This window comes from Muscardinus avellanarius, assembly GCF_963383645.1.
Source record: "Muscardinus avellanarius genome assembly, chromosome: 7".
Taxonomy (NCBI): Eukaryota; Metazoa; Chordata; class Mammalia; order Rodentia; family Gliridae; genus Muscardinus; species Muscardinus avellanarius.
The window spans coordinates 38,386,024-38,398,485 of NC_137793.1; the positions used below are offsets into that span (position 1 = coordinate 38,386,024).

The following is a 12,462-nucleotide window of genomic DNA, read 5'->3' on the forward strand; positions in this document are numbered from 1 at the left end:
GTTGTTAAGCTGTGCTAACTGGAGCTCCATGTGTTATTTTTTTATAGACCCACCTCCATTTTGGCTTCTTTAGCAAGGATTTAAAGAGGTTTGAAAGTGATCTGAGTGCAGATTATTATGATTTTAAAATTTATTATATCCACACTTAATTCAACAGCAAATTTTAATTACTTACTTTTATCAAGTCTTTCCAAAGAATTCAAATTACTTTTATGGACTCAATAGCACTCTTCCTTTTCATACTCATATTTTTGGGGGTTTATGTGACATTTAATTATACTTCATAAACACATTAATAGGAACAACTGGTGCAAATGCGTTTCTGAATAAATAATCTTATCCTGGTAACTGCTCTGGCATACAAATCAACCCGTGGGAGGAGATGCTGCAAATACGCCAGAGTCAGGCTTGCCAAGCCGCAGGCTGATTCAGTGATCCCTAGGTATTAGTCAGTAGGCTTGACAGAGGAAATAGAGTGTTGATTAATCTAGCAAGTCTGATAAGTGGCTCTCTATTAAGGTAACTTCACTAAAGTATTTCAAATTTCTCACATTGATCAGATATTTTTCCAATTGGAATAAATAAATATCTATATTACTTGAAGTTAATATTATGAGAGGAAAGAAAATTAAGACTAAAAGTGAAGCCATTTAAAAAATGATTACCTGGAGAAACTGTAAATTTTAAAACTATGAAATTATTCTGTGTTCCTAGCACTCATTTGATAAATTCTTACCTCTGAGTTTTGAGAAAGGGAAACATACAGGAGGATTGCAGATTTGTGGCCAGCCTCAGCAACTTACTGGGACTCTCTGGGGAGACTCTATTTCAAAATAAAAATAAAATAGGGCTGGGGCTGGCTCAGAGGTAGAATGTCCCTGGGTTCAATCCCCAGTATCTTAAAAAAAAAAAAAAAATCAGGAAACCAAAGTTTGCAGTTTTTTAGGCCTGAGCAGTATGACTGAAGACTGAGTCAAGGTCAGAAAAAATATCTCAACTTTTTCTTCTATTATGTACAAAAGTGAAAAAATATTGGTTTTTTTTTTTATTTAGCTACAAAACAATTAATTACAACACAGTTTCATCACACCTATGTACAAGCAAGTGCGCTCCTGACTACCCTACGATGGGCTATGGGATCTCCCCTCCTTCCCTGCGGACCTCTTCTATCAGATATTTCAGATACTGGATCTTCTTGGCCAGAGAATCTGCTTTCTTTTTCAGAGCCTCGTTCTTCTTTTCTAGCTCTTTACACTTGCCAGTGAGGGCCTCCTGCTCTGCCGTTCCTCTTCTGGTGGTACCTGGCAGCCACTGTTTTGTTTAGCTCCATTTTTTTTAGTTTCTTGTCCAGCTTCTCCCCTTTACCTTTACTACCACAGTCTTCTCCCCAGGAGGGTCCTAAGGTTTGGGGCGGGCAGAGCCACAGGGGATACCTGGAGATGGCAGGCTCTGATTAGGAGAGCCACCGGAGGCAGAGGGGCTGTACTGAAGAGAGCCCAGGTAGGAGTTGGGACTCATAGAGATGCCACTGTAGTTATCCGAGGGGCATCTTCCTGTACACACAGAGGGACCATGACAATGTAAGCACTGGAGTCAGGCTTCCTATCTTCTTCTGCAATGTCTACTTCACTGCTGAACTCTAAGCTGAAGGAATGATCTGGAGTGGAAGACGTAACCCCTGGGGAAAGGGAAAGAGGCTGCAGGAAGGTGAAGGGGGCAACCTGGTCGGCTTTTGTTAACCTTTCTGGGAGATGGCCAATTGGGTTCACTGCCTGTTTGGGAGGGTGCTCTGTATTAGGATCCTGGACTAAGGGGGCAAGGAGATCACACATGTCAACTAATATGGCCAAAAGCTCATCTGGCATGGTTTCTGTTTTTTTTTTTTTTAATTGCTTTGGACATGGAAAACAAATTCTATTTGTATCTCAGATTTTGTAACCATTGGAGATTTAAAATAAAGCCCTGAATATATAAATGTTTTTCACTCTTTTCCTGAAAAAATAAAATCTACCTTTCTTCTTAAGTGGCTCATTTGCTTTTCATATAAAAATGATATTGTTTTGAAGATTATGTTTAGTCAGTATTAAAAGTGAAAAACATTCCAACAGAATGCTACATCTGAGTTTCCATTTTAAAGAGGATCTCAGACTTAGCTGCTAAAACAATGTTTTCACTTAGCAAGGATCAGAGTGTTCCTTCAGTATAGGTTTTAGTTGTTTGAAGATGTGTTCTGAGTCTGCACACATGTTGATACTAATTATGCTGCAAATCTTACCTGCATTACAGGCTATATTATTTAAAAGGTGTGATATTAATCATAATTATGCATTCCTATGATGCCTTTGTTATGGAGGCTAAACCAGGTCATCTCAGTTATAGTCTAGTGGCTGGAGGGAGGTGTAGCTCAGTGAGAGAGCACTGGCTGGCATGTGTGAGGCCCTGGGTGCTATACCTAACACTGCAAAGATAAACAAAAAAAAAACCCCTCAAATTGCTAAAAGAATAGAAATGGTCAACTTAAACATTCAAATTATTTAACTTAGGTAATAGTAGAAATAAAAATGAAATTATATAACTTTCAATCAAGTTATTAAAAATGAAAAATCCAATATTTGTAAAGTTATGAGTAGGTGGACATTATTATATGTTCCAGTCCAAATATGGAGTAGTACAATATTTTTGAAGGCTATGTTTACCCAGAGTGTAAAGAATATTTAAACCCTTTAACTTAGAAACCCTGTGTCTAGATGTAACAAACAAAAAATATATATATAAAAAATATTACACTAGAACATATGGTGGCATTTTTAATTTTGAAAATTAAAAATGATTTAACATTTGAGTGATAGAGAACTGATCAAATTATTTATGGAAAATAAAAATAATGAAATCAAATATCATATATGCGATAATATTTCATAGTAGATAAAAGCATGAGTGCTTTTGCTTACTTTCTAATTTTTTCTAGTGGTATGCTTGGTTTTCAAAGTTTGTACATGATCATTGAACATAGAATGTTTCATTATATTTGATAATTGATTTGTTTGAGGTTAAAATCTATGTATCTTTGCAGAGATGCTTGTATCTACCCTATTAATCACAGTCTCTTCATTGAACAGAATTCACCATTTCCTAAATATGCTCCTATGAATAGTATTGTAATGAACTGCAGAACATTTCTGAGACTAAAATTATACATGCATAGAACATATGAATTTCTATTTTATATAATGATGCTTGTGCATGAAAGCAAATATAACTTAATATTAAATCTGTTATAAACCTTTAATAATTTAAAAAATGCTATCAGTTATTTCAATCTCTCTTAGAAAATTCTCATTTTCTTTTTCAGATGTTTAATCTTTCTGAGAAACGAGTCATAATGGAGGGAATTTATGCTGTATGATGTAATATAAAAATAGGAGCATAAGATTATTGAATTCCAGGTTCCATAGTACATCTCGAGTGCCATGGCTTATAAACCGCTAAGCCAAGTAGTCATGGCAACAGAACAAAGCAATAGTACATGCAATAGTAAGTTAGTACATGCAATAGTAAGACAAGTAACTTGTATCCCATGAGTCATTGCTTCAGTTTTCTATGGCTGACCTCACAAAATACTACAAATTAGGTGGTTTTGCAGAAATTTATTTCTTACATTTGTAAAGGCTGGGGAGTCCAAGGACAAAGTAATGGCAGACCTGACGGCTTTTGGTTGCCCACTTTTTAGTTCATGGATGGCAACTTCTTTGTACTCACATGGTAGAGAGGGGAAGATAGCTCTTCATGTCTCTTTTGGAAGTACACTAATTCCATCCATAAGTGTTCTACCTTCATGACATAAACACTTCTTCAAAACCCTACTTATTACCATCACATTTGTGATTGGGTTTCAAGATATAAATTTTGGAAGGACACAAATCTTCATATAATATCAGGGCACATACTTATAACATAATTTTACTTTACCTAAAGTAAAGGCTCTACTAAAGGCTCTGCTTTCAAATGCAGTCACATTCTGAGGTGCCTAGTGTTAAGACTTTGATGAGTCAATATTGGGGAGTAGGGACATAATTCAGCCCATAAGAAACATAGTATATATATTCTGAATATGCGATACGGGTCATACTTTGGTGAATATTCCAGAGAATATTTAGCACTACAACCCACTCCTATAAGATACTGTCTCCCACCTTCTGAATGATGATGAATATAGAATGATCAATGGATATCAGCTGATTGCTTTATTTCTTTTACTATAAATGGGGGGATGAGTTTCTTGTTCAAGAGAAACTGGTATTTTTGGGTTACAACTTATTGAATTTATCAAATGAGTATTGTTCCTAATCACAATTTATCTCTAGTGGGGAAAATTGGTGCCCCTCTATGATGAAGTAGGTTGAATATTTTCCTGGCTATCTAAACACCCAACTGCCCTCTGAGGCTCAGAATTGTTCTATTACTGGCATATGAGGCATACTTTACCCAGGCAAGTGTTTGGACTTGAAAGAAAGTTCAAATGAAAGACCTATGCATGACCTCTGACTTGTTAACATGACTGCATTGTTTGAATGAATTTAGCCAGCATTTGTCTGGCTGTATAAGGAGACCAACTTGCATGCACTTGTTTATTTGAAATGTCCTCCTTAACGAGAGCCTTATCGGTGAACAATGAGAATCTATATTCTTACCTGTAGGCTATTTCATATATTCCCTCTTAAATTTCTTTTAACCAACTTATTTAAATTGTTAAAAGTTCCTGGCTATTTATAAGAAAAAAGTATCAGCCACTGTTTATGTATTGGTATAGGTCTTTGCCTCAAACCACATTTCCTTTCAGACAAAGTAGAACAGAAGTTCTACTGCTCAAAGATCAGGACCTTTATTCTCACTATGCTACATGTACAATCTGGCCAAAAAATTTCACTCCGGAGTATTTATTGGTGATATATGAAGGCACATATTAGCAACTGATTCACATGAGTTTTCTGAATAATTTCATACACATATATGTCTATATATATACATACACATATATGTATATGTATAATCATGAAATACTACTGAATAGCATAAATTAATAAACTGCTGATTCATGTAACATATATGGTCTGTACAAACATTATGTTAAGAAAAATAAGTAAGAATATATAGTATATGGCTTCAATTATATGCAGAACTAGAATATATGAATCTAATCTAAAGTGATAAAAATCACATCAGTAATGAGTAGTGGGAAGGGGTAGATAGACTATAAAGTACAAGGAACTTTTAGGGGAATAACTATGCAAAGCATCTTAATTAGAATGTTGGGTACACAGACATATACATATATACTCATCAAACTCTACACTTAATACCATGGAATTTATTGTATGGGAATTACACCTTAATGAAATTGATTTAAAAATAAATTTTGCCCACTGGGATTTCTCGCTTTACGCTATCAAGGCTACACATGAGTGGGGCCATAATTACTACAGCAGCACTTCCCTCTGCTGCTGACGTTTATTAAGGTGCCATCTGCAAACAAGGCTTGAATGATTTTCTCCCTTGGTTATAGTTTCCTTCAAGATTCTGTGCACGAGTTTAGGGAAAGTTTATTGAGTGGCAGGAACATTGGGATATGGATCCATCTGCTCATGCAAAATATTTGTGCCTTCATAAAAGGCTTGCCTAATCTCGCATATATTATTCCTATTTGATATTTAAAAAACTGATGTGCATTCACTTCTGTGGGTTGGTGCATCAGATCGCACCAAGGCCATGACAAGCAGTAAGGATCATAAGCTACTGCTTGCTCATGTCCTCTGGTCATGTCATCTGTAGTAAGGCTGTTAGAAGCCAGCAATTATATTTTTTATTGTTGAAAAGAGCATAGCTTTGTTTCAAAATCTAGGTGTCATTGCTGTGATTCCTCTTTCTAGCTTTGCAACAAGCTTCATAGAATTGCACTCTGCTTCAGAGACTTTAGCAAGATTGAAGCTTCATGGTCATAAGGAACAACCAGCAAAGCTATTAACACTAGATAGATTTCTCTTGCTTTAGGTTATTTTCTGTGTTAACAGACTTTTTAGTTACACAGAAAATGGCTCTGAATAGCATATTTGAATATGGCACATGTTATTTCCAAAACTCAGAGAGTCTGATATATTTCTATACTACTTAGAAATAGACAGTAAAATGTCCAGTGAAATGTCACGTCTGGACATAGAGGAACTTTGGTGGGATGACAAGCCTTAACTTTTCCTGGAAATTATCTCCTGAATTTTGACACCTTAATGTCACTTCAAGATATCTAGAGTACACTGCTTTCCTCTCTAAGTTCTATTAATGTGATACTAGCAATATACTGGAGCAATATAATATCTTATGAGACAGTAAAATGATTGAAATCTTTGCAGAGTTATGACAAGCCAGAAAATTGACACAAGACAGCCACAACAAGTTAGCGAGATGCTTAGCAATTTAGGGAGACCCTGTTTCAAAATTAAAAAGTAAAACAGGACTGGGGTGTAGCTTGGAGGTATAATGTTCTAGGTTCAATCCCAGGTCAAAAAAATAAAAAATAAAAAAGAGGAAGAAATCTGACCACAAACCATAATCGTGTATAGTTGTCTCTGTAGGTTTTATTTCCCTCTAAAGCAATGGTTGCAAACCATGTTCTAGAGCACGGCCTCATTTGCTCCAGTAATAGAAGTTCTCATTTTGATTTGTAGCAAGTTAAATTTGCATTGTATTTTCCAACTTTTTTCCCACAGAAAATATGCATGGGTTGAATACTTGGGATTACCCTCATTAAACTTGACCTGGATAATACATAGTATTATGGAAACAGAGTCTACCCCTTGTGGGGAGCCATTAAGGCTTTCCCCTTTAAGAATACTTCTGACTGTCCTTTGCCCAGAGCCAATAAGGTTTGGGGTCATGGAAAGTTCAACGTCTGAGAGAAGCTCAGGTGGAATTGATTGCTTTGACCGTTAAGCGCACAGGTGCTGACAGCACAGGCTTGATTGGTTTGACCGTTACGTGCGTAGGTGGTGATGTCACGAGGGTTGGTATAAATAGGACGAGAGCGATAAAACCAGGATCGGTCAGTAGAGATATCGACCCGGGAGTGTACTGCCGATCCTTCCACGAGAGAATGAAGTATTCTATGAATAAAATTCATTGAATAAAATTCTTTTCATCCTCACTCCTCTCTTCAGAACCTGTACTTTCGCCGGCTGGCTCCGGCAGGTGGTGGCCTGTACGGGGAGATTCTGAAACTGAGGACGCAGTGAAGGACACTGCTGAAGAGAAAGAGAGCGTGCTCGAAGACTTGTGGTGGCTGTGAGTAACGTGGAAGTTGTAATATACAATGGGTCTAAAACTTAGTCTTTTGTTTTTTGTAGAGATGTTAAGAGATATGCTTGGTGTAAGTAAAACTAAGATAGAACACAAAGGTGTTTTGCCTTCACTTCCTAAGGAAGATGAGGAAACTGAAGAAGAGGAGCGGCTTGAGGAAACTGCTGCTCGGTTCCATAGAAATGAGTTAGGGGCTTATCCTGATATTCCAGAAACTCTGGAGCCCACTTTTTGTATAAAACAATTAGAAGTAGCCGTAGAGACTTTAACTAAACGTTTAGATCAGATAGCTCCTTCAAATAGTGAAAAAGAAGGACCTCAACAATATTCTCCTATTATCAGCAATACGAACCTTCAAAATTCTCCCACTGTAGCATTTGCTAAACAAAGCATTGAAAAACACCGACCTTTATCTGTAATATCACCGCTTCAAGCGGCTATAAATCGGGCTGCAGAAAACGGAGAAGATACTAGGGGATTTAGAGTTTTCCCCGTTACTGAAGACCCTGATGGTCGAGGAGGTGTGATTAGAGGACATAGACCCTTTCCTTTCAAACAATTAAAAGAATTAAAAACGGCTTGTGCTCAATATGGGCCAACGGCACCTTTTACTCAAGCCATGTTAGAATGAATCCCTCTCCATGGAGGCTTTGTGTCCTTCTGATTGGAAACAGATAGCCCGAGCCTGTTTATCAGGGGGTGATTTTTTATTGTGGAAGTCTGAATTTGCAGAACAGTGCCAATCCACAGCAGATTTGAATGTAGCTCAGGGAATACCCATAAATTTTGATATGTTAGCAGGAGAAGGTCAGTTTAGGGAGACGGCTCAGCAATTGGAATTTAGTCTAGCTTCTTATGCTCAGACCAATGCTGCTGCGCGTCGAGCATGGAACAAGTTGCCTTCTTCAGGAAAACAAACTGAAGATCTTTCAAAAATAAGACAAGGACCAGACGAGCCATATCAGGATTTTGTAGCCAGGTTATTACAAACTGCTAGTCGATTGATAGGCGATAGTGAAGCAGGGCTGTTGCTCGTAAAACAATTAGCCTTTGAGAATGCTAATACTGTTTGTCAAGCAGCCTTACGCCCTTTTAGAAAGAAAGCAAATTTGTCTGATTATATTTGGTTATGTTCTGATATAGGACCAGCATATACACAGGGATTAGCTATGGCTGCAGCATTACAAGGAAAAACTGTACAAGAAATCCTTTTCCAACAACATAACAAATCGGGACATAAGAATAATATGGTTAAATGCTATGGGTGTGAACAAAATGGTCATTTAGTTAAGAACTGTCCACAGAGGCAGAGTGCTAGTAATAAACGAGAGCCAGGCTTATGCCCTCGATGTAAAAGAGGGAAGCATTGGGCTAAGGAATGTAAATCAAGGACTGATGTGCAAGGGAATCGACTCCTGTCGGGAAACGGGAGGAGGGGCCCGCCTCAGGCCCCGCAGCAACAATGTTATGGGGCACTACAGACATTTGTACCACAGCAGGGCTACCCTCAACAAAACAATCCATTCAGGACTTATTCAGAGCAACCCCAGGCAGCGCAGGATTGGACCTCTGTGCCTCCACCTACACAGTATTAACTCCCGAAATGGGAATGCAAGCCCTTCCCACTGGTGTTTATGGTCCGTTACCTAAAGGGACAGTAGGCTTGTTGTTAGGACGAAGTAGTGTTACCATGAAGGGAATTATAGTAGCCCCTGGAGTAGTTGATTCTGACTATGAAGGAGAAATAAAAATTATGATACATTCTCAAGGGATAGCTGTTATTAACGCAGGCCAACGACTGGCACAATTAGTATTGCTACCTCAGGTGCAAACTAACAATAGTGCTCAGAGACCTAAACGGGGTAAAAAGGGATTTGGCTCATCAGATGCTTTTTGGGTCCAAGCGATTGGAACTCAAAGACCAAAATTAAAATTGTTTATTAATGAGAAAGAATTTTCAGAATTATTAGACACAGGGGCAGATGTTTCTGTCATAACAGCTGATTTATGGCCTAACAAATGGCCTAAGCATTCCTCCCTCACTCACCTTAAAGGCATAGGACAAACACAAAACCCCGAACAAAGCAGTGATTGGCTTACTTGGAGAGATGAGGAAGGACATACTGGAGTTTTTCAACCCTATATTGTTCCAGGATTTTGGTAAAGAACCTTCACTTATTAGTGTTCCTTTTACTAAACAACAAGTACAATGGCTTTTTCAAAATGCTGATTCATGGGCTATTGCTTTTGCATCTTTTATTGGAGAAATTGACAATCATTTACCTCATGATAAATTATTACAGTTTGTTAATAAACATGCTCTTATATTTCCTAAGATAGTTCATGCTACTCCCATATCTCAAGCGGTCTTGGTATTTACTGATGGCTCATCAAATGGTAAGGCATCTTATGTAATTAATAAACATAGTACTACAATTCAAACATCTTTTACATCTGCTCAAGTTGTAGAATTGCATGCAGTAGCAGCTGTTTTTCAACATCTATCTGATACGCCTTTTAATTTATATACAGATAGTTTATATATAGCTAATGCCCTCCAAACATTAGAAACTATACCATATATTGATACATATAATAAATTGATAGGTAATTTATTTTTCAAATTCAAACTCAGATCTTATCACGCCAACAGCCTTGTTTTATTGGGCATATAAGAGCACATTCTGCCCTGCCTGGTCCTTTGGCAGAAGGTAATCAGATTGCTGACGATGCTACAAAGTTAGTCTGCCCCTCTCAATTGGAACAAGCTCAATGATCACATTCTTTACATCATCAAAATAGTGCTGGTCTGCATAAACAGTTTCAAATTACTCGAGAAGCAGCACGACAAATTGTTAAACAATGCCCTATATGTCCAGAGTATTTACCTGTTCCTCATTTAGGTGTAAATCCACGGGGATTGGTTCCCAATAATTTATGGCAAATGGATGTTACGCACATTTCTGCCTTTGGTAAACAAAAGTATGTTCATGTGTCTATTGATACTTTTTCAGGATTTATTATGGCTACAGCCCAAACTGGGGAGGCCGCTAAGCATGTGATTTCCCATTGTTTGAAATGTTTTGCTTTCTCAGGCCTTCCTACCTACATTAAAACTGATAATGGTTCAGGATATACAAGTATGGCTTTTAAACGATTTTGCAATACATACAATATTCAGCATATTACAGGTATACCCTATAATCCTCAAGGACAGGGTATTGTAGAACGTGCCCACAATTCTTTAAAAACAACACTTTTGAAAATAAATAAAAAGGGGGAGTTATATCCCCATTCACCACAGAACTCTTTAAATCATGCTCTTTTCATTCTTAATTTCTTGAATGCTGACAAAACTGGTCGCACAGCAGCAGATAGATATTGGCATCCATCCTCCAAAAACAATTTTGCCCTAGTGAAATGGAAAGATCCTTGCACAGGAATTTGGAAAGGTCCTGACCCTGTACTAATATGGGGAAGAGGGCATGTTTGTGTTTTTTCACAGGATGAAGATAATGCACGGTGGATACCTGAGCGGCTGGTGCGACATATGGATCAAGCAAAAATGGAAGATTCTCAGCTCAATGCTGATGATGCTCCTAGCTTCAATGATGAATGAAACATGGACTTATGTTCCACATCATCCCATATTCATCCAGCTGTTTGGGAACAACGGAAGATCACTGTCTTCAGTGACAACTCATGATTACTGGGACTTCTTGCTTTGAACTTTACACCCATTACAGAAACTTTTAATTATTTTGGACAAAGAATTAAACTTTTGGTTATTTTGGACAAAGAACTAGTTCACTCTTATGTTTTCCTAAAAATGTCAAAAAGATGGGATGTCTGCAGTTGATGCCCGTGGTATTGCAAACAAATACTAAGACTAAGAGTAATTGTGCTATTAAAGATGTGGTCTTGTGGGACCCTGGTTACACAGGGAAAGAAGATAAAAATGTTAGCCCACCAATAACTTGTATACCCTGTTAAACTGATTTAACATGTGGAAATCCTAATGTTAATTGGAAAAAATGTCTTACTGAAATACCTATTTTTCATGATATACCCAATACCTTGTTTATTAGAGGCTTGGGACAAAGTGTGACCTCGGATGAAGTGAGAACATTTTTATTCAGCAGAAGTACATGATCTACATCTAAAAAGTACCCCTATTTAAGAGGCTGGTAGTCAGTGACGGGTAAGATTTCCTTAGGACAAGGAAACCTAAGACAGGAGATACAGCTTAGCTCTGTATTATCCAAAGACGGGTAATCCTTGATACCTGAAGGAAACAACCTAAGACAGGCACAGTCTTCTTTTGAATATAATAAGAAAGGGGGAACTGTGGGGAGCCATTAAGGCTTTCCCCTTTAAGAATACTTCTGACTGTCCTTTGCCCAGAGCCAATAAGGTTTGGGGTCATGGAAAGTTCAATGTCTGAGAGAAGCTCAGGTGGAATTGATTGCTTTGACCGTTAAGCGCACAGGTGCTGACGGCACAGGCTTGATTGGTTTGACCGTTACGTGCGTAGGTGGTGACGTCACGAGGGTTGGTATAAATAGGACGAGAGCGATAAAACCAGGATCGGTCAGTAGAGATATTGACCCGGGAGTGTACTGCCGATCCTTCCACGAGAGAATGAAGTATTCTATGAATAAAATTCATTGAATAAAATTCTTTTCATCCTCACTCCTCTCTTCAGAACCCGTACTTTCGCCGGCTGGCTCCGGCAACCCCTGAGCTTCAGAAGGTGGGCTGGTAACCTGGGCAGCCAATTCATTGGATTGCACCACTGATCACTGATCATTGCTCTTTTTCTCCTGACTGATGGGGATTGAGCCTGTATTGATTGTTAATAAGAGCTGTATTAATTGCTAATAAGAGCAAACTTTTATACTTAGGCAGAACAATAAAATCATTTTCTCTGCCTCTAAGTTGTCAGCCAAGAGCTGTAGCCAGGATTGACCTTGGTCAGCTAAGAGTTGTCTGTTAGCCCAGCTGAACACTAGAATTATATGGATTTTTACAATAGTTTAGGCTAAAGTTAAAGATGAAAAAGCAAGCCAAATTAACCCAATATTAATTACTAATTACACAAAATAGTTATAGCCC

The 12,462-nt window shown here is 37.9% G+C and overlaps 1 pseudogene across 1 annotated transcript; it reads right to left on the minus strand.

Annotated features, from left to right (window-relative positions):
* Window positions 1-1,131: 1,131 nt before the first annotated feature.
* Window positions 1,132-12,157, minus strand: LOC308265064 (cyclic AMP-dependent transcription factor ATF-4-like; annotated as a pseudogene). The gene is made up of 2 exons: window positions 12,062-12,157; window positions 1,132-1,892 (listed from the first exon to the last, which is right to left on the minus strand). The product of its transcript is annotated as a cyclic AMP-dependent transcription factor ATF-4-like (transcript).
* Between the last annotated feature and the right edge of the window lie 305 nt (window positions 12,158-12,462).